At 41.2% G+C, this 23,878-nt stretch overlaps 1 protein-coding gene across 1 annotated transcript in view; it reads right to left on the reverse strand.

Annotated features, from left to right (window-relative positions):
- adcy2 (adenylate cyclase 2) overlaps positions 1-23,878 on the reverse strand; it is a 463,739-nt gene that overhangs the window by 305,288 nt on the left and 134,573 nt on the right. The gene's annotated exons all lie outside the window — the stretch shown is intronic.

A 23,878-nucleotide genomic window follows, 5' to 3' on the forward strand; every position in this document is an offset into this window, starting at 1 on the left:
TCCTGGCACCAGGAAGGCAGCACACCATCCTCGCATCCCGTCTGTTGCCGCAGAAACCCCTGTCCGTACCTCTCACAATGGAGTCCCCTACTACAATGGCGTTGCCTGCCTTAGGCCTTTTTGGTTTTGGCTCAACAGCCCTATTCGCATCACAAGCCAGTCCGCCGCCCAGTGTAAACACCTCTTCTGTCCCGACAGCTTCTAAGTGGGTGAACCTGTTCACAAGAGGTACAACACCCGGGGACGTTGGCATTCCATGCTTCCCTCCCGTTCTCACTGTCTCCCATCTTCTCTCTTCCAGTACCTTAGGTGTAACAATCGTACTGTAGGACTTGTCGAGGAACGACTCAGTTTCTCGGACGAACCGGAGGTCATCCACTTGCTTCTCCAGTTCCCCAACACGGCCCTTCAGGAGCTCTACCTGGATGCACTTTTCGCATTTGTAGCAGCCAGAGGCACCAGCGGTGTCCTTGACCTCCCACATACTGCAAGCATCACACTGAATCAGCTTGCCTGACATCTCCTTCTTTCGTCTCTCCCTCTGCAGTGTTTTGCGTAGTCTCCTCTCCTCAGCCTCTCGAGCCAAAGACTCACACTTTTCTCACAGGCTGCTGCTGCGGCTGCGGCTGCTGCTGCTGCTGCGGCGGCGGCGGCGGCTGCGGCGGCGGCGGCGGCGGCGGCGGCGGCGGCGGCGGCGGCGGCGGCTGCGGCTGCTGCTGCTGCTGCTGCTGCCTAAGAGCAGTCTTACGTAAATTGACTGATAAATTGCCTGATTTACCAATTTACAAACCAAATTCCTCAGTTTTCAGCTGTTTTCCCAGCACTGACTCACTTCTCTCCTCCCACTTGGGCTAGAGCCAATCAGTCGTATCTCTTGCTAATCTCCTCCTGCTGCTGCTGTTGTTGCTCCCAAAGCTACAGCAGTTCTCAACAGATGGAGCATGTTTGGTGGCATGGGCAAGTTGGAAAAAAGCATGGGCGGAAATTCCGGGGGGGAGTTAAAGGATCATTGGTAAGAGTAAAGATATTTAAAGGAATATTGGTACAGGTAATAGTAAAGATATCTAAAGTTTCTATGTTTCTAAAGGAACATTTGAACATGATATATTTGCTTGAATGGTGTGGGGCATCAGCCCATTTTCATTTGATAAATATATTTATATGAACGTCGGAATTTAATACTATATTCTACACCTTCAGGTGAATCTTGTCAGAGTGGACAGGAACCAAAAAAATTATGATTTTGAAAACAATGTAGTGCATCAAAGCAGGAAGAATGCTCACCAGACAGACACTTTTCTGGGATAATATGTCAGAAGGAACTGCAGATGCTGGTTTAAACCAAAGATAGACACAAAAAGCTGAAGTAGCTCAATGGGACAGGCAGCATCTCTGAAGAGATGGAATGGGTATGTTTCGGTTCGAGACCCATCTTCAGCCTTCAGACAAGTCTGACCCGGAACTTCACCCATTTCTTCTCTCCAGAGATGCTGCCTGTCCCGTTGAGCTACTTCAGCTTTTTGTGTCTATCTACTTTTCAGGGATAAGTATTTAAGAAGAACAAAAGATCTGACTGTTCTGCTGCATATATATGAAACGGTATGTCATGGTCATGGAATGAAGCAATACGCAGAGTGAACAGAATGTTAGTATTAATTGATCGCAATTCAAGAAATGCTTCTTTTTATAGAACAAATTCCACAGCACAGTAGGGGGTACTTGTCCTATTGGATTTGTACCAGTTCTTACAAAAAGTTTACCAGTTCATCTCAATCCCTGGTTTTGTGCCACATTCCTGAAGCTTTTACTCCTGAGTATTGACCAGTCCCTTCTGAAATCTGCTATCGCTAAATGCAATATTGCTGTTGCATTTGCTTCCATCATAATTGTCAGTGCAAGTCAACTTAACCATGTTGGACATTAAAAACTATTTCCTCCAGTCAACTTTAGTTCTACTAATAATGACCTTAAATTTGTGACCAGGTTGACACCACAATTTGAATTACTAGATCTCTGTTTATGCTCTTTGCGATGTTCTCCTTGTTTCTCATAACCATCAATCCAGAAAGGAAATAATTTCTCAAAATGTTCACTCCATCCATATAGCTCTGCTCCGAAATCCCTGGAACCATTTCAGTAAATCACTTTTCAATCTTCTCCATGCCGGCACAATTGAATTCAACATAATAATCTTGCAAGCACCAAAACATTATTTTAGGTTTAGTCCTTGTACACAATCTAGCACTTACTTGGATTGCCTTGTCCAGTTTCAGATTCCTCCCGTGGTTGACTAACATTTCATCATTTTTAGGATGACTATTATACCAATTGATCCATTAATGCATAAATAACTACGTTCGCACTGCCAGTCTACCTACATCAATCCCAAATTTAAAAAGCCCCCTTCACATTTTAGGATACTTTCTGTGTCCAGTTAGGGTTTATCTCAGTACACAAACAAGGTGTTGGTGCCTGATGCTACTCAATAAATAACAGGGAGAATAGAAAGATTAGCCTAAAGCTTGAGCAAGAGAAGCCTCACATGGAAAATAAACAGCAATTTATTTTAATAGAAATAATTCTTCAAGTATTTATTTTTAAATGTTTCCCCCAAGAGTTAACAGTAGTTACCTCAGTGTGTTGAATTGGCTGCAGAGAATTGAATATGCTGCATAACCAGCTTTCTATTAACATATGTCTAAAAACAGATACACACTATGGTTTATTTTTAATATCAGTCTGAGTGATCAATTGGAAGATAAGGTTTACATAATATATTCCATTTATGAACTTACTAATCTAAACTATTATAGTTTTAAAGTGCTTGCAAACCTGATTATTTTCCCCAAATGAATTACAAACAGCAGATGATGCTAAGACTGACGAAAAGGATGCAGAGTACCAATTGTTGGTCAGACAAACATGTGGAAACAAGGAACTGCAGATGCTGGTTTACACAAAAGAACACAAAGTACTGGAGTAACTCAGCGGGTCAAACAGCATCACGGGAGAACATGGATAGGTTTTGGGGTTGGAAATCTTGTTCCCGATCCGAAATGTCACCCATAACCTATAGCCTATAACCTCTCTTATATTTCAAGACGACTCGTAAATTTCAACCAGGGCTCCCGCAATTTCCTTTCTGGTTTTGCACAATATCCTCTCATATATCTGACTGGGCCCTGGGGATCTGTCTACCTTCATATGTGATAGTACCTTCAGCACTTTGTTGACCGTAACACTGACTGCTCTCAAGACACTGCCATTGACTGCTCCATTGACTGCTTCTCAGTAAATACAGATGCTCTAGAACCACCTCCTTCAGTCCCCAAAAGATAATTCAATCTTCACATGCCAAGGTCTCCAGCAAAACTCCCTTGAAACCATTTGGTTTGATGAAAGTTAACTCCCTTTTTGTGCTGCAATTTATTTTCATAAGCCAGTTGTAATTTTCCATCTATTATTAGACAGCAGCGGATGCAGATGAAGCATTGGAGATGAGTTCTGGGAATCAAATGTTGCTGGGAATCAGCTTCTCTTCTCAGGAGGTTTAGATGGAGTTCTATCTTCCTACATCCACCACCAATACCAACACCAATCCTATCCCACCAAGCTAAAATTCTAACCTCAGTTTCTATTTTAATAATATTGAAACGGAATGAGTTTGGGGAGGGAAGAGCTAATTCCCCAAAGGTATACCACAGCTTGAGTGGAAGTGCAGTAGAAATTATTTCCACTGTTGTTACAGTAATAGAGCAGAGTATTGGTGGCAAGGAATTAACCACCCTTGGGATTTTAGTTATCTTAAGACTTCCCTATTTGAACAAACTGTTTTTCCTTTGTCTGCACTTCGAATATTCATTAAGGATAATGCTGTGCCACATCTGATTATCTTTAAGCAACCAGAACAAATGAACAACCTGAAGAACCCTTGAGAACCAGTGACCATTATCTAATTAGGATTGCATTGAAGACATACAAGTAAACAATGAGTCCATGTTAAGAGCGTTGAATTGCGAAATGGATAATTTCAAAAGGATGAGAGGAAGCTTAACCCAGATTCACTTTTTAGGAAGTAGATCATGAGATCAAACAATAAGCTAGAAATCAGCAATTTAAATATTAGATTAATTAGTTAATTATAATCCTTTACTATTGGATGTTGTGAACAAGACTGAGATGCAGTGCATAAATAGAATAAATAAATTTGATGAATTAAGATGAATAGAAGAGCAAAAGTTAGATGTTAAAACATACATTTGATAACGTGGAAATAGTACAGACAATAAATATGTTAAAAAGTTCATAAAAAGAGAAAAGTAGTTTAGGAGATAAATGCACAATTGAAGTAAATACTCAAGGAATCATAAGGAATGGTAGGAAGAGGCCATTTAGTCCAACATACCCACTCTGCTATTCAATCATAACGTGGCTGATCTTCTAACTCAGCACCATTTTCTGTACTCATTCCACATTCATTAATGTCCAAATATTTTTCTATCCCTGTCTTGTACATGTTCAGCAATTGATTCTCCATAGCCCTTTGGAACAGAGAATGCCAAAGATACAACTTGGGCTGAATAACAATATTTCTTCATCACTATTCTGAATTGCTGACCTATTACTTTGAGTCTCTGATCCCACACATAGACCCATTAGCAATGGAAAACATCATCTGTGCAGCTTTCCAGCATTTGCAATCTTTCGTCCTTGTACCAATCTGAGCAATTAGTTAATAAGACCATTTCTCATTCTTCATCATTTTTGTGAGTATAAGCCCAGTCTGTTTATAATTTCCTCATTGGAATCAATCTGGTGAACTTTCAATATACTCCCACAATCATGGGTACAGTGCTCTCCATAATGTTTGGGACAAAGACCCATCATTTATTTATTTGCCTCTGTACTCCACAGTTTGAGATTTGTATTAAAAAAACCCACATGTGGTTAAAGTGCACATTGTCAGATTTTATTAAAAGGTATTTTTATACATTTTGGTTTCAACATGTAGAAATTACAGCTGTGTATAGAGTCCCCCCATGTGCGCCATAATGTTTGGGTCACATGGCTTCACAGGTGTTTGTAACTGCTCAGGTGTGTTTAAATGCCTCCTTAATGCAGGTATAAGAGAGCTCTCAGCACCTAGTCTTTCCTTCAGTCTTTCCATCACCTTTGGAAACTTTTATTGCTGTTTATCAACATGAGGACCAAAGTTATACCAATGAAAGTCAAAGAAGCCATTATGAGACTGAGATACAAGAATAAAACTGTTAGAGGCATTAGGCGAACCTTAAGCTTACCAAAATCAACTGTTTGGAACATCATTAGGATGAAAGAGAGCACTGGTGAGATTACTAATCGCAAAAGGACTGGCAGGTCAAGGAAGACCTCCACGGTTGATGACAGAATTCTCTCTATAATAAAGAAAAATCAATGACCACTGTCCGCAGAAGATTTCATGAACAGAAATACAGAGGCTACACTGCATGATGCAAATCACTGGTTAGCTGCAAAAATAGGGTGGCCAGGTCAGTTTGCCAAGTAGTATATAAAGGGCAACCACAGTTCTGGAAAAAGGTCTTGTGGACAGATGAGACGGAGGTTCACTTATATCAGAGTGATGGCAAGAGCAAAGTATGGAGGAGAGAAGGAACTGCCCAAGATCCGTACCATACCACCTCATCTGCAAAACTCGGTGGTGGGGGTGTTATGGCCTGGGCATGTATGGCTGCTGAAAGTACTGGCTCACTTATCTCCATTGATGATACAACTGCTGATGTTAGTAACATAATGAATTCTGAAGTGTATAGACACATCCGATCTGCTCAAGTTCAAACAAATGCCTCAAAACTCATTGGCCGATGATTAATTCTACAGCAAGTCAATGATCCCAAACATACTGCTAAAGCAACAAAGGAGTTTTTCAAAGCAAAAAAATTGTCAATTCTTGAGTGGCCAAGTCAATCACCTGATCTGAACCTAATTGAGCATGACCTTTATATGCTGAAGAGAAAACTGAAGGGGACTAGCCCCCAAAATAAGCATAAGCTAAAGATGGCTGCAATACAGGCCTGGCAGAGCATCACCAGAGAAGACACCCAGCATATCCATGAATCGCAGGCTTGAAGCAGTCATTGCATGCAAATGATATGCAACAAAATACTAAACATGACTACTTTCATTTACATGACATTGCTGTGTCCCAAACATTATGGTGCCTTGAAATGGGCGGACTACGTATAAACACAGCTGTAATTTCTACCAAAATGGGTAAAAATGACCTTTATTAAAATCTGACAATGTGCATTTAAACCACGTGATTTTTTTCTATTACAAATCTCAATTTGTGTACAAATTGTATACAAATTGTTGAGGCAAATAAATAAATGATGGGTCTTTGTCCCAAACATTATGGAGGGCACTGTATATCCTTCCTTGACAGGGTAGACTGTTAGATCTGGACAAAAATGTCTCTCTCACTCAGCACCATATCATTGTAGCGCCATATAATTGGAGGAAAATGTTCTAATTCATGCATTAAAATCCTCTTGCAATAAAGACCAACATACTGTTTGGCTTCTTTATTGCTTGCTATAACTGCACGTGAATATTTAATGATCTAATAGCATCCAAGATGGTCTAAACTCCCAAACGTTTTAATCTTTCATCATCTACAAAGTACTTTGTTTCTATTTGACGACTGAAGTGGATGGCCTTACATCTTTCCACATCATAGTCCATCTACCACATCACTGCCAATTAAGTTATCTTGTTGATAAACTTAAAGCTCTCAGCATCCTCCTTCCAAGACACACTGGGAAGAGTTGGCTCCTCTTATAAATGATTGAATAGCTGAACCCCCCCTTGGGGAACATCACTTGTCATGGCCTCCAAACATCCATACATACTTGAGATGGTGGGTTTTGTAAAACCTAGTAAAAACAAAGCATGGATTACTGTTGTGAAAGCAAGACTCTCTCAAAATTAAATAGTACAAATAAGAAAATAGGGCAGAGTCAATGAGCAGTTACTAGTGATAAGTCAACAACTAATCCATATGTCATATATGTACCCTCTGTTGATGGTGTTGTGCGTTATTGTGTAGTTGCTTATTACCTAGTTAGCTAGGTAAACAATAGTTCCTTCTTCACATTATAATAGCAGTTTATTGACAACACTTATACACATTAGAAATCCTGTATGGAACTGCTAAGTTCTTTCACATTGTTCCTTTCTTTCTCAATATTCATGCATACTTAAATGTTAATCATCAAATAAAGTACAGTTATACGTTATAGTAGTTGTTGTTGCAGGATAATTCTATGACCTTCACTGCAGCTGTGTAACTGTCAGGGCAGAGTGAAATGTCAGTATTAAGAGAACAAAGCATAAACTTCATGATTTTGTGTGTAGTCTCCATGGCAGCATAGTATTGTCAATGGCTCAAAAAAATGTTCAACTTGGGAATTCCTTTCTAACATCAAATGCCACAATTGGGATCATTAAAAGTTTTATTCACTCCAGGTCTCTACACAAATCGAATGTTTACTGTCATCTTGGTAGAAAGACAATATTTTCTGGCTTGAGAGTTTACACTGCACCATAACGTTTACACTGCACCCACCAAGATTTGATGATATTGGGCCCTTAAATGACAAGTGGTGAGTGTGGAATTATCTGCCTCAGAGGGCAGTGGAGGCAGGTTCTCTGGATGCTTTCAAGAGAGAGCTAGATAGGGCTCTTAAAAATAGCAGAGTCAGGGGATATTGGGAGAAGGCAGGAACGGGGTACTGATTGGGGATGATCAGCCATGATCACATTGAATGGCGGTGCTGGCTCGAAGGGCCGAATGGCCTGCTCCTGCATCTATTGTCTAAGTCATTCCACATCTTATGATTCATTTCCCATTGTAACTTTGGTTATTGCTTTGAAGTGTTGTTAGTTATAATAAGGGTATAGGTTTGTTTTTCTTGAAGTAGTAGCTTTCCCAATACAAAAAAAGCCCAGTTGTTAATTTACGAAACCTAATATTCACTATGATTCTAAGATAAATATCTTATTATGTATTTCCTTGCCTTATATCATCATTAACAATACCAGATGGGAAATTGTTTAATTAATATAAATGTGGCAAGATAACTAAGCTCTAAATTCTAATGATCAATGTTGGGCTACACTGTCTCATGAGCTCAAAATAGTATGGTTCCTCCACTGAGATGGATAGAGGAGCAAATAGGTCCTTCTGCAGTTGTACAGGCCCTGGTGAGACCACACCTGGAGTATTGTGTGCAGTTTTGGTCTCCAAATTTGAGGAAGGACATTTTTGCTACTGAGGGAATGCAGCGTAGGTTCACAAGGTTAATTCCCGGGATGGCAGGACTGTCATATGTTGAGAGAATGGAGCGACTGGGCTTGTATACACTGGAATTTAGGGGAGAGGGGATCTTATTGAAACATATAGGATTATTAAGGGATTGGACACGCTAGAGGCAGGAAACATGTTGCCAAGGATGGAGGAGTCCAGAACCAGAGGCCACAGTTTAAGAATAAGGGGTGGGCCATTTAGAACGGAGACGAGGACATTTTTTTTCACCCAGAGAGTTGTCAATCTGTGGGATTCTCTGCCTCAGAAGGCAGTGGAGGCCAATTCTCTGGATGCTTTCAAGAGAGAGTTAGATAGAGTTCTTAAAGATTGCGGAGTCAATGGATATGGGGAGAAGGCAGGAACGGGGTACTGATTGTCGATGATCAGCCGTGATCACATTGAATGGCGGTGCTGGCTTGAAGGACCGAATGGCCTACTCCTGCACCTATTGTCTATTGTTTAAATCACCTCACTTCAAAAGAACATTTAATTTGCTCACAGCTATTTTCATCACCTGAAGCTCGGAATTACTGCTGCTTTACAGTAATACAAGTCAAAAGATTGAACGTGGCTCTTGGTATTGTTTCGAAAATTAAAACAGTTCAGTGTTCCTTGAACAGTATTCAAGGATAATAGGAGTACATTAATTTGAGGGAAATGACTTGTGAAACAAGCCCATGTGAAAGATATATGCTAACTAGCTGGTCTATGGCAGGTTTCTTTGCATTTCACTGATGAAATCTCTGCTTTCTAGCTCATATTCAGAGATAACCATTAATTTCACAGCAAGATGCTTATTTGCATGCCACTCGGCATTCAAAAAGCCACAAAAAAAAAGTTTAAATAATTGTGTTCTCAAATGAAAATTGTAGATGCTAAGAATAGAATATTTTGTGACTTGCAGGTATTAAGATTGTTGTTTCCATTCATGAGGCTGACAACTCACTTGGGATTTTATTATCCTTAATTTATGCAATCGGCTTCATTTCGTGGAACTACATCACTCACACCAGGAAAGATAATGATTTTCCTGTTAGCATGTTTTAAAAATAACCTGGAAATATCAGATCATCTGTCAGAAATAACTTGATGCAAGTTTCATTTCTCTGTGGCAGAGACACCATATGAGAAGTTCAGGATAGTGTAAAACAAATGGAAACATCATGTTGCAAACTACAGCACATAATAATATCACTTGGACGTAGTGGCTCCAGAACAAGTGGTAATGTTGATTAATTGTTGTATTTAAGTAGAAAATGCAAAGTCTGTCTAAAGTTAACCATGGACAAATTTCAGTAGCTTAAGTTGGAAGTGTTAAGGGAAAGAAATAACTGAGTGGGCAAATCAGGAAGCAAGAATTAGCTGTTAGCAATCTAGATATCCAAAAGCAAGAAGATGTGGTTTGAATTTTGCATTGTAATCATTATGTAAAATTACGACATTTAAAAAGATATTTGGACAGATACATGCACTGGAAAATGTGGGGAGGATATGCATCAGGCTGGGGCAAGTGGGACTAGCTTTGTTTGGGCAACGTGGTCAACATGCACAAGTAGGGCCAAAGGGCCTGCTTCTGTGCTATACAGCACTGTGATTGAAAAACTGATTACGAATAGATATGGAAGCTTGTGTATCCAACCTCTTGCTCCACCACTAGGATCACCACCGTGTCCAACATAAGAACGCAGACAGACTGAGTAAAGTAATAGGATGTACTTCACATCCAGCTCCTCATCTTTCTCCCTGGGATAGTTGACATAAAAGATACATCCACAGTGATTTGAGCAATATAATCACTAATATTTCAAATGTTAAAGACAACCGCAAAAGCTGGAATCTGAAGTAAAACAGAGAATGCTGGAAATACTCAATTAGTCAGGCAGCATTCGTGGGGGAAGAAATAATTTGCATTTCAGGATGATAGACCTTCATTCAAAGGATAAGAGACCATTTTCCTCCACAGATGCTTCCTGAATTCCTCCAGCAATTTTTTTTTAAACCATAAACCTTTTTTTAAATTCAATCATACTGGCTCACCGCCACCTTCCCATTTGTTCTCTCTGCCATTGCCCTTTCTCAGTGCAAATTAGAACCTGTTTCAGAGTTCAAGTTCTGATACCAAGTTCATTACGCTAAAATGTTATGATTTTTCTCTCCACAGAAGCAGTCTGGCCACTGAGTATTCCCAGCAATTTCTGCTTTTATAATCAATAACATTTATGTCAGACTGTGCTGTCTTTAAATTCCTCTAACTTTCAGTCGTATAAAAGATCTTTGACTGTGGACTGACTGACATTTCAGAGGCATGGCTTCTACTGCAAGACCAAGATACAAGATACAAGATATATTTATTTGTCACATGTGCCAGTTGGTACAGTGAAATGTGATCACCATACAGCCTTACAATAAAATAAAGAACACAACACACGATAGAGTTCAACATAAAACATCCCCACACAGCAGAATCAAAAGTTTCCCACTGTGAGGGAAGGCACCAAAGTCAATCATCTTCCTTTAACGTTCCTGATGTTCACCCGTGGTCGTGGCCTCCGGAGCTACCGGCGGCCTGCTGCTCAGGCCCGCTCGCCAGGATGTTGGAACTCCGACGTCGGAACGGGAGGCCAACCTCAGCGACTTGGACCTCCAAATCAGACGCTTCCCACCAGAGTCCGCTGCTCCCGACGTCCCCAGGCCGCGCCGGGCGGAGATTAAACACTGGCGGCCCTCGCCACCCGCGCTGGGAGCTCCGCGTACCACAGCTCCGTGATGTTGGAGCAACAGGCCCAACGCTCCGGAGCTTCAAACGGCGATCCAAGTAGGTGTCGCCCGCTCCGCGGTGAATCCAGCGCCGTGCCACCGCTGCCGAAGCTCTGGTCCGGTCTCCGGTAGGAAAGGCCGCAACAATCCATATGGTAGGCCGTGAGGAGGGGGGGGAGGGGGGCAAGGACGCGACTCGGAGAAATAGTCGCATCCTCGCCAGGAAGCGATTGGGAAACGGTTTCCCCCTTATCCCTCCCTCCTCCCCCACAGAGAAAAACTAAAGAATCCCCAAAACAAATAGTTTAGACAAACTAAAATTTAAAAAATGATGGGGAAAAACGGTCAGGCTGTAGACAGAGGCGCCTTCAATGCAGCGACCCCTTCTGTGACCATGTCACAGTTTAGGGGTCTACCTTGCGGGACAATCTACAGGCATGAAGAATTAACTGCGAGGTATTGTAGATGACAGATTTGAGCAATGGACTAAATCTGGGATGAACCACCTCAGATTCAGATTCAGATTCAGATTCAGATTTAATTGTCATTGTCAGTGTACAGTACAGAGACAACAAAATGCAGTTAGCATCTCCCTGGAAGAGCGACATAGAATATGATTTCAATAAATAAATCTATTTACATGCATACAGACATAGTGTTTTTCCTGTGGGAGGAGTGTCCGAGGGGGGGGGGGGGGGGGGTGGTGATTGGCAGTCACCGAGGTACGTTGTTGAGTAGTGTGACAGCCACAGGGAAGAAGCTGTTCCTGGACCTGCTGGTCCGGCAACGGAGAGAGACCTGTAGCGCCTCCCGGATGGTAGGAGGGTAAACAGTCCATGGTTGGGTTGAGAGCAGTCCTTGGCGATGCTGAGCTCCCTTCGCAGACAACGCTTGCTTTGGACAGACTCAATGGAGGGGAGCGAGGAACCGGTGATGCGTTAGGCAATTTTCACCACCCTCTGCAGTGCTTTCCGGTCAGAGACAGAGCAGTTGCCATACCATACTGTGATACAGTTGGTAAGGATGCTCTCGGTGGTGCAGCGGTAGAAGTTCACCAGAATCTGAGGAGACAGATGGACCTTCTTCAGTCTCCTCAGGAAGAAGAGACGCTGGTGAGCCTTCTTGACCAGAGTTGAGGTATTGTGGGTCCAAGAGAGGTCATCGGAGATGTTGACCCCCAGGAACCTGAAGCTGGAAACACGTTCCACCTCCGTCCCGTTGATGTGGATGGGGGTGTGCGTGCCGCCCCTAGACTTCCTGAAGTCTACAATGAGCTCCTTGGTCTTCTTGGAGTAAAGGGCCAGGTTGTTGTCAGCGCACCATGCTGCTAGGAGCTGGACCTCCTCCCTATAGGCCGACTCATCGTTGTTGCTGATGAGGCCAATCACCGTTGTATCATCTGCATACTTGATGATGGTGTTAGTACCATGTACAGGTGTGCAGTCGTGGGTGAAGAGGGAGTAGAGGAGGGGGCTCAGCACACAGCCCTGAGGAACGCCGGTATTCAGAGTGAGGGTTGAAGAGGTGTGCTTGTCTAACCTAACAGACTGGGGTCTGTTGGTTAGAAAGTCCAGTATCCAGTTGCAGAGGGAGGGGTCGGTGCCCAGGTTACCGAGTTTGGTAATCAGTTTAGAGGGTATAATGGTGTTGAATGCTGAGCTGTAATCGATGAACAGCATTCTTGCGTAAGTGTCTCTGTTGTCGAGGTGGGAGAGGGCGGAGTGAAGTGCCGTTGAGATGGCATCCACCGTACTCCTGTTCTTGCGGTAGGCAAACTGATAGGGATCCAATGTGGGAGGTAGGCAGCCTTTGAGGTGTGCCAGGACCAGCCTCTCAAAGCACTTGGTGATGATGGGAATAAGTGCAACTGGGCGGAAGTCGTTGAGGCTTGCCACAGTGGAGTGTTTTGGCACCGGCACGATGGAGGTGGTTTTAAGGCACGTGGGGACAACTGCTTGGGCAAGTGACAGGTTGAAGATGTCAGTCCAGACGTCTGTCAGCTGCGCAGCACAGGCCCTGAGGACGCGGCACATGCCCTGAGGACCTCCACATTCAAAAGTGTTCACATTAAATTTAAGGAATAGGTCCAGCACAGATTTTCTGGCAATGGATGGAAGCATCTTTTCATTTAGACAAAATCACGAGAGACCATCACGGTTTAGGCAGGGTAAGGCGGCCGATCTCAACCTCATCGGGACTTCCTTGACGATCGGCGGATCGAATTTGACCTGTGTGGCTGGGGCTCTGGAACTCCGGACCAGCCGGAGCCAGCAGATTTGTTCTCAAGCCGACTTCGGAAGCAGACTTTGCGGGCCGCTATCTCAGTCACTCGGCAGACTAAGCGGACCATTCTGGTACAATTGGACTTCTCTCAGATGCCATGACCTATGTTTGTTTGGCAAAACAGATAACCCAGAAAGGCTCTGGAACCAAGGGTGCCGGGAAATCAGTGGTGGACCTATAACATATGAAGGAAATGAGTAATGCTTTATTTTAATACTGTGTGATTAAAAAATAGGATTGGGTCTAGGAGTCCCACTGAGTCTTCATTTCAGTGCAGGAAAGTATTAAACTGCGTGTGTGTGTGTGTGTGTGTGTCAGGGAAGCAACGATTATTATAAAATCAAGAGATTTGACAGACCCTATAAAGATTGGGGCATAAACGTATGTGGACGGAATCTACATTTGAAAGAGACATTCTGTATTCTATTTTGCATGCTATAAATAGTAACCAATATGTTGACAATAAGTTAGATATTTTACGATTCTAATCTAAGAGATTTCTTAATTATCAAAATCGTCATCATTATTTACAAAATCATTACCAAACAACTATCATTCAGTATTCCAAGTATCCATTTCCGCAGTTAACCTTAATCAGGAATGTTTGGTATCAAAGAAAAAAATGAGTGATGGAACTAAAGAAAGAAAATGCAATTTTGACAATTATTTACTGATAAGTTTAGTTATGGAGGCAAATTAGTTTAGTTTATTACTGTTTATTAGTTTGCGTGCTATCCAGTCAAAAACTGTATGATTAATTCAAGCCATCACAGTGCACAAATAAAGGATAAAGGATACTCATTTTTAAACAAGTTGGTCTTAGTTGTCTGAAAATTTCCTGATGTTACAACTAAGAAACTGATTTGAATATATAAACTTTTCTTAATGTAACATTTCAGGCAATTCTGAATCACGTTAAAAACTGGCATTCATGACACCAACTGAACAACAGCAGCTGCTGAAAATCTTAAATTTAAACAGAAAAACTCAGAATACCAGTCAGCATCTGTGGAAAGTGAAGCAGAGGTAATATTTCATCTCCAAACCACTTCCAATCTCTGCAATTTGAACCATGCTTGTTTTACACTTCTGATGAAAGGTCACTAATTTAAAATGTTAACTCTGTTTCTGCCACTCAGCTGTTACCTGATCTCCACCGTTTTTACTTAATAACACTAAGCTGTTAACCTGACAAAAGCCCATATCCACAGACAATTTTTCTAATGTTTGTGCATGCACACATTAATCGTTATCCATAATGTACAAGATGATTGATGTGATAGATCTGCAAGTGGAACAATTATCCATTACAAGAGAGTGCAATTATCTCAGAGGATGAAAATGCTACAAAGTGCAGCTTGAGCATTTTTTACAAGAGTGCATTTTCTGTTTTGTACCATGATTACTCCTCTCAGGATGTGAGAGTTTAAACGTGCTACTTTCTTCTATGCTATTTTCAAATGTGAAATAAGGTAATTAATTATTTGTACCTTTCACACATAATTACAAGGAGGTTTATTTTGGATGATGAAGAAATTAAGCCACGTCATCTGCTCAATATGGCAAGCCAGTTGCAGTTAACTTTCAGAGAAATGTTATCGAGTGCATGTGATGGATAATGCAAGTGGATTGTGAAGTTAAAGCAGCAAAAAGTGCCACTGGAAGCTGGTTTCATCAAAGTGCGGGAAAAAACAAGCATCTTACCCACTCCCTAGATGCAAGCGGGCATAAATCAATTAATCAGGCAGAGAAACTGACATTTATCTTTCTTTACTGCTTTACTGAAACATGATGGCTGAATTAAGGTGCCTCTTTCTGGAAGTGCAGGAGATCAGTTAACCACAACCTCCACTTTCCAATCTGTTTCTGCATCTCCAGAAAGTGCTGTAATTTTTACAATGCAATGAATCAAGCACTTACAGTTTTGCCAGCCTAATATATTTGACTGTAAGTCAAACAAACATATCTAATTTGTTTGTGTTTACTGTACTATTAATAGATCCTGCAGCACAATTCTCATTGAATCATTTTAAGGATTTGTTCCTTTGTTTTATTCCACTTGCATTTCATTGGTATCGATCATGTTCTTAGAATATAAATGTGCAAGGAAAGAAACACTGAAGACCAAGATGTCCTGGAGAGTCAAGCAAGTATGAAGATACTGCTCCTCAAATTGCCAAAGGCTGTACTGGCATAGTGGAGATAGCGATAAATTGATAGGTTGCTCCTCAGTCATCAGAAGCAATTGACATTATCTGGTTTCTGATCATAAATCATCGCCTGTTCACACTAGTTTATTGTTATCCCACTATCTCATCCACCTCCTACACTAGGGGCGATTTTCTGTGGAAGCAAACCGGAGCACCCAGAGGAAACACACACCATCACGTGTTTGGCCTATATGCCGTGAACCCTTTCTTACCCTGGTACCTATTCTAATGTCTTTCAAAGGTTGTTAATGTACCTGCTTTAACTAGCTTCATTGGCAGCTTACCCACCAACATCTGTGTGCAAAAATTTCCCCTCAGGTTCCTATTAGATCTTCACCTTAAATATGCCCTTTAATTCTTGATTTCACTCGTGGAAATAAATGTACCCTGTCTATTCCCTTCATCATTTTATACACCTCTATTAGATCAGCCCTCAGCCTCCTGTGCTCCATAGAATAAAATGACAACATGCTCAACATCTCCCTCAACCTCAGATCCTTGAGTCCTGTCAACATCCTTGTAATTCTTCTCTGCACTCTTTCAAGTCAAGTCAAGTCGTTTATTTGTCACATACACATACGAGATGTGCAGTGAAATGAAAGTGGCAATGCTCGCGGACTTTTGTGCAAAAGACAAACAACCAAACAAACTATAAACACAATCATAACACACATATTCTTTTACATAATAAATAATGGAAGGAAAAAACGTTCAGTAGAGTTAGTCCCTGGTGAGATAGGCGTTTACAGTCCGAATGGCCTCTGGGAAGAAACTCCTTCTCAACCTCTCCGTTCTCACCGCATGGCAACGGAGGCCGTAGCAGCTGGAACAGTCCGTTGCAGGGGTGGGAGGGGTCTCTCATGATATTGTTGGCTCTGGAGTTGCACCTCCTGATGTATAGTTCCTGCAGAGGGGCAAGTGAAGTTCCCATAGTGCGTTCGGCCGAACGCACTACTCTCTGCAGAGCCTTCTTGTCCTTGGCAGAGCAATTCCCAAACCAGATGGTAATGTTCCCGGACAAGATGCTTTCCACCGCCGCTGCGTAGAAGCACTGGAGGATCCTTGGAGACACTCTGAATTTCCTCAATTGCCTGAGGTGGTAAAGGCGCTGCCTTGCTTTACTCACGAGTGCTGAGGCGTGTGATGCCCATGTCATATCCTCGGAGATGTGGACTCCCAGATATTTAAAACAGTTCACCCTATCCACAGGATCCCCATTTATCCTCAATGGAGTGTACGTCCTCGGATGATGTGCCCTCCTAAAGTCCATGATCAGCTCCTTCGTTTTTTTGATGTTCAAGAGGAGGCTGTTATCCTGGCACCAGAGTGCTAGACCAGCCACCTCCTTCCGGTAGGCCTTCTCGTCGTTGTCTGAGATCAGGCCACAGTGTCATCAGCAAACTTAATTAATGAGTTGGAACTGAACCTAGCCACACAGTCATGTATGTACAGGGAGTACAATAGGGGGCTGAGGACGCAACCCTGGGGCGATCCTGTGCTCAGGGTGAGGGACTTCGATGTATTCCCTCCCATCTTGACTACCTGGGGCCTGGCGGTGAGAAAGTCCAGGACCCAGGCACACAGGGAGGTGTTGAGCCCCAATTCCATTAGCTTCCCGGCCAGTCTGGTGGGGACTATCGTGTTGAAGGCTGAACTGTAGTCTATGAACAGCATCCTCACGTAGCCCCCCTTCTGGCTGTCCAGATGGGAGAGAGTGGTGTGCAAGACCTGGGAGACCGCATCGTCCGTGGATCTGTTCGGACGGTATGCGAACTGCAACGGGTCCATGTTCCAACTTAATGGCAGGTATCCAAGAGCAGGGTGACCGCCAGGGACCATGCTTTTGCAACAGTATCATTATTATTTAATTTAGCTATATACACATTTATTTTTATATCAAAGTCATTACAAATGATTGATTTGACCGATAACAATGACATTGCCAAATTGCCTGGAATCCATTCCCTAATAATTGATTTGATGATTATCTTTAAACTAACCATAATAATGTTATGCCACCATGTTAAATCTACAATACACTCCAAATGCAGCACTATCAATTCTGGTACAAACTAATATATATTCTCTTTTGTCAATACCAGCATTAAAATTACTGCAACAATTTATATAAAGCCTCTGAAATAGCCAGAAATTTTAGTATATAAAAGCAACCAAAGCTGGGTAGAGACACAATAAATTTGATTAATAAACACTTGGCCAGAGTTAGGTGGGAGTTAAGAAGCATTCTATGGTAAAGAGAGAAGGGAATGCAGAGCGGTTTTCATGAAGCTTAGAGTCTTGTTCAACTGAAGGCATACAGTGATTAAATTTGTGTATGAACCAGGTCAGTTCAAGGGCAGATATTTCAAGATTGTGTGGTAGATTAGATAATGGTGATAAAGAGTGAACTCAAAGGAATGCTTCCCCAGACAATCCATTCAATCAAAATCTTCCCTCCCACAGAGTCTGTCCAACTCCAGCAATCAGGCAACCACTGTCTTTAAAATCAGAGTTTTAGGATGCTCTTCTTCACACAAAGGAAAGCAATAATAACCAACTCTCTTCCACAGAAGTAGCATTTGATGACTCCAATAATAATAAATCTGAGATAAAGTCTGAGATCAATAGGTTGTTGCATGACAAGATTATAAATGGCAGAAAGCACTTGAAAAGATGAACAGCCATTTTCTGTTACATTCTTAGAAATTGCAAACCTGGTCTAAACCGCCACGTGCAGATCTACTTCCAGCTTAATCCTAGATTTTGGATTTGGCCAAGTAAACTGCTCCAGTGCAAGGCAAGGCATTATGATATTTATGTCAGCCTTTGTGGCTGATACTTTTCAAATAATTCAATCGGTCTGCCTCAGGCACAATTTCCTATTAACTACAGAGAAGGGAGAGGCGTCAGACACAGCAATTAAGTTCTGAACTCAGAGGAACGGGAATGCTTTCTCTAAATAATTTGAATATGCGTTCTGCCGTAAACTATGCAGCAAACAGATATGTTGAATGGTAACAGTCTTTTTTTCTGGGTAGGTGAGTTCAAAACTAGAAGGAATAGGTTTAAGGTGAGAAGGGAATTATTTAAAGGAAATCCAAGTCAGAATCATTGAGTCCAAAGATCCTATAACAGATCTTTGATTGAATCTGAGAGTCATACAGCATGGATACAGGCTATTCAGCCCAACTTGTCCATGCAGATCTCCATTTACTCACCACCCCTGAGTGAAAAATGTTCTCCTTCATCTGGCCAGCTGCCAGTTGGGGAAAAAAAGCTAAATTATTGCATCGTTTAAATACGAAGATTTGTATGTCCCTCCTCATCAAAGTTATTGCAACAAGCCCAAATACCAGGATCTGTATGTCCCTCCTCATCAAAAAAAATATTTTACATCTGAGCAAAATGCCATGGTCTCTGCATCATGGTAGAATTTACAACTTAATGCATGTTATTTTTGTCTTCCTTTACAGCAAGAATGAGAAGAGCAATTTTGAGTCACTAAAGTTAACAGAGTCAATGTAAGAACAAAGTGATATGTGTTTATTGTGACCTTGTGAAAGATCTGAAATTGTCTAAGTTATTCCGTCAGGCAGGACATAAATTCAAAAATACCACCTGTGCCATCTGAATGGACGCAGGTTGCTGTAGAGATAGAATACCTTAAATTCACGATAAATTGATCTTTTTTTTGGTGAAACCATTCATAGAAAAAACATGCAACATATTATTTTATATTTTATATTTGTAACTGTTTATTTCTGAAGACATTGTTTGCATGGCACCACATACCTGTAACAAAGGCAATTTTAATTTAATTTCACCAAGGAAAGGCATACTGATAGTGTGAAAGAATTGTAGCTTAAGATAGGCAAGCATTATATCTTTGCCTTCCTTCAGCAAAAGAGACTGAGTGGTTTGTCGCTTCTGAATAAAACTGTTTTAAATAAAAAAGCTGGATTCTTCAAGCAAGATTCATAGTACCCTGGATACAAGTCAAAATCCAGATAAATTATCTAGATTGATCACCTTAGACAATGGAAGCTTGAGTGTTTTAAGATTAAAATGCACAACTTATTTTTGAAAAATACTCATTGAGCTAATTTCAATGCTGGACAAAATTCAAACAAGCTTATTTGGCAACAGTTCCTGTCAGCCTTCTGTCCTGAAATGTGCCCAGAATAAACTGGCCTAATTTCAAGTCCAGGGAAGTTTGAATTAGTGTGACTGCACGATTCATCACTTGCATGGAAAAGGGAAGGCTGTGGGGACTTTCACCGAGGATTTTCACTGTGGTTAAAAATGTTGACTTAAGTTAGATATTGTGAAGTACAGCAGGAGTTTAGTTTAGTTTATTGTCACTTGTACCGAGATACAGTGAAATGCTTTTGTTGCATGCTAACCAGTCAGCAGAGACAATACATGTTGGTAATGGTCATGGGAATGCAGTGTTGAAAAACAGCGGACTTATGAATTTGGTTGTGAAAAGAAATGGCCAAATACAGCCACCTCTCATTTTACATGGGGGTCATGTTCTTGAAAAACAGCGTGTATCTCAAAAACGTGTGTGGTACCTCGCTAGGCATCACACAGGACCATGCTGCCAGGCATCAATTTTAGCGCATTATTTCAAAAATACACGCGCATAAATTAGGCCTTGGTATCAATTAAACCCGCATGTTAATCCAATAAAGGCATAAATCAAACACATGTAAAATGTGAGATGGTTGTCTTTCTAAATCCAAATTGTATCTTGGATGGTCTAATCCCTCCCGAATGCCAGGATCAAGGATCTAAATTAGAAACTGCGGGTCATTTTGTGAGGCAATGGGCCAGAGTTATGTTGGAACCAATGATAAAGGCAGGAAAGAACTGGACTCCTACAGAAAGATTCATGAGTTACAATACAAGTTAACAAGCAGGATTTCAGAGTGTAATTTCAGTTTTACTCTGTGATTATGCCATAGCAAGTACAGGAACAATGAGATTGAGAGGTTAATGCCTGGGAAGCAGTAACGGTGCAGGAAGTGCGGATTAAGATTCCCACCGCATTGTAACCAGTTCTGAGGTAAGATCCAAACTTTGTAAGATTTATGGGATATATTTCAACAGGATTGAGACCCATGGCATCCCCAGGGAAATTAATCAGTACAGTGAAAAGCTATAGAGATGAGATGCAAGGTGCACAGAGATCTGCAGAGATAAACTGCATTAGATGTTTGGAAATAGCAAGAAACAAATGAGGGAGTGCTTATTTGCAAATTCCCATTAAATATTAAATACAATAATGGCATTTAAAAGGTTTTTTGATTGCCACATGAGAGTGCAGGAAATATAGGGATATTGATCATGTACAGGCAGGTAAGATCAGTTTAACGACATCATGCTCGGCACAAATATTGTGGGTTAAATCAGAAGAGTTCTGCAAAAGCTATGATTAATAGCACACTTCACTAGGAAAGGGAAAATCTTGTCAGGTGCCAGGTCTTCATTGTTATAATGAACCCACAACGTGTGTTGGGGGCAGAGTAAATCTAATTGATTGCAATGCCTACAGCTGCATTGGAGGATGATCAACACAACCTCACCTCATACATGACTTTAAATAAATACAAGCAAGATAATGCCATTAGGTGTCTTGTGCCTGCACTGACATTCAATAGTTCAATGGTTCTTTATTGTCACGTGTGCCGAGGTACATTGACATTTGATTTGCCATAGTCATACAAAAAAAGCAACAAGATACATAACTACATAACAATTCAGAAATTCATTCAACTATTTTAAATGAACTTAATTAATTTAGTTTCCAAGCAATCTAGAGCAGAGAATACTTAAGATTCGCTATCCTCTGATGACTAAATTGCTCTTCATCCCATTTTTAAATGGTCTATTTCTTATCTTGAGACCACAACCCTTGGTTCTATACATCCAAGCCATGGCAAATATCCTTTCTGCATCCAGCCTGTAAGAATGTTAACAGTTAACAATGAGATCAACTCTCATTCCTCTGAACTCCAGAGGATACAGGCCAAGACTGCTCAATCTCTCCTCATATAGCAAACCTATCATCCCAAGAATCGATCTGGTGATACTTTATTTCACTCTCTCTTTGTGAAGTCTACCCTTTATTAGGCAAAAAACAAAAGTATACATATATTCCCAATGTTGGGGAAGTCCAAAATTGTTTCCGATGTTGGGGAAGTCCAGAACAAGGGGTCACAGTTTAAGGATAAGGGGGAAATCTTTTAGGACCGAGATGAGAAAAACATTTTTCACACAGAGAGTGGTGAATCTCTGGAACTCTCTGCCACAGAAGGTAGTTGAGGCCAGTTCATTGGCTATATTTAAGAGGGAGTTAGATATGGCCCTTGTGGCTAAAGGTATCAGAGGGTATGGAGAGAAGACATGTACAGGATACTGAGTTGGATGATCAGCCATGATCATATTGAATGGCCTACTCCTGCACCTATTTTCTATGTTTCTATACTGGAGGTGCAGTCTCACTGATTTACTTTGCAGGTGCTGTTATAGGGTGAGCAATTGTTGTCAAACAAGCCCTTCTTATCCTCTCAGTTACTGGTTGAAGTGGAGGAATTGGTTTTCTGGTAATATGAGAAAGTATTTATTATGAGCGCTTCCCTGTTCGGTATTTGTAGATGTCATGCAGAATATCGTTTCCCTAAAGAAATAACTCTCTATTAATTTCAGTTTAGTTTACTGCCATGTGTACCGAGGTACAGTGAAAAGCTTTAGTTGTGTGCTAAACAGCCAGCGGAAAGACAATACATAATTACAATCGAGCCATTCGCAGTGGACAGATACATGATAAGGGAATAACGTTTAGTGCAAGGTAAAGCCGGTAAAGTCCGATCAAAGATAGTCTGAGGGTCCCCGATGAGGGAGATAGTAGTTCAGGACTGCTCTCTGGTTGCACTAGGATGGTTCATTTGCCTGTGAACAGCTTGGAAGAAACTGTCCCTAAATCTGGAGGTGTCCGTTTTCACACTTCTATACCTTTTGCCTGATGGGAGAAGGGAGAAGAGGGAGTGGCCAGGATGCAACTCGTCCTTGATTATGCTGCTGGTCTTGCCGAGGCAGCGTGAGGTACAAATGGAGTCAATGGAAGGGAGGTTGGTTTGTGTGATAGTCTGGGCTGCGTCCACAATTCACTGCAATTTCCCAAACCAAGCATCCCAATAAACTGCTTTCCACGGCGCATTGTAGAAATTGGTGAGAGCTGTTGGGGACATGCTGAACTTCCTAAGCCCTTGCACTATTCACAGAGAGGAACTATTCCAAGCTTTAAAAAAGCTGCCATATAAAAATCCCCAAAGATTCAACTGTAAATCAGGGTTATGTTCATCCCTAATTTTTATTGAACTGCTTTCTTATTTAAAAGCATAAAACGGGCAGTAAGATACAGCAAAGGTCATTCAGTCATTCAAACTTGTTCCCTCTTACGTTGAATTCTTCCACCATCCCAATTATACTGCCTACACTGAACAATAATGTCTTTACCAGCAACATTAAATAGTAATTAGTAATGACCAGTTATCTCCATCTCCATGCCAATAGCATATTTATATTCTTGTGGAGGCTCTCCGATTATCTAGTGATCCGAAAAACCGAGAAAACAGAAACAAACAGCATATAATGACTCTTCAAAGTAAACAGCACAAAATTATGACGTTGATTGAAATTAGATGTTTCAGTATGATAAATGTGCAGTCATGGGACACAAATAGATTGTTTTGTTATTTCAGTACATATTTTTGCCGGACAAACGAACATTGATTTTCAATTTAATTTCATGCACAGAGGTGCAACAAACTTTAGTAAACATCTCCATTGTTATTGCAAATTTTGTATTCCTTACAGATTTTAGCCATGGACCTCATAATTTCTGCCTCTATTGTTCTGCTTTTCTCAAATAGTTTGTAAATGCCACCTAAATTCACAGGGTTTAGATGAAAGGAGGTACAAAGATCTAGGATTTTTTTTGTTGACTTACATTTCAATCTTTGCTTTGCCTTTCAGAATGCAATAGATGTTCTGCAATAGATAAGCCAGTGTTAACCTGCTAATCAGAAATGGAGCCTTGAATCTCAGGAATAGGATTTAATATTGTAGCTGAACGAAGGCACAACAAGGCCACTTCACAAGCTTGACAAACTGCTGAATGGGTGATTTCTTGGGTACTGAAGAATGTTTGGGCTACTTCTCAAAGAGAGTGTTTTCAGTTGCGATAGGCTGGATATGC

Source organism: Amblyraja radiata, chromosome 2, assembly GCF_010909765.2.
Source record: "Amblyraja radiata isolate CabotCenter1 chromosome 2, sAmbRad1.1.pri, whole genome shotgun sequence".
Taxonomy (NCBI): domain Eukaryota; kingdom Metazoa; phylum Chordata; class Chondrichthyes; order Rajiformes; family Rajidae; genus Amblyraja; species Amblyraja radiata.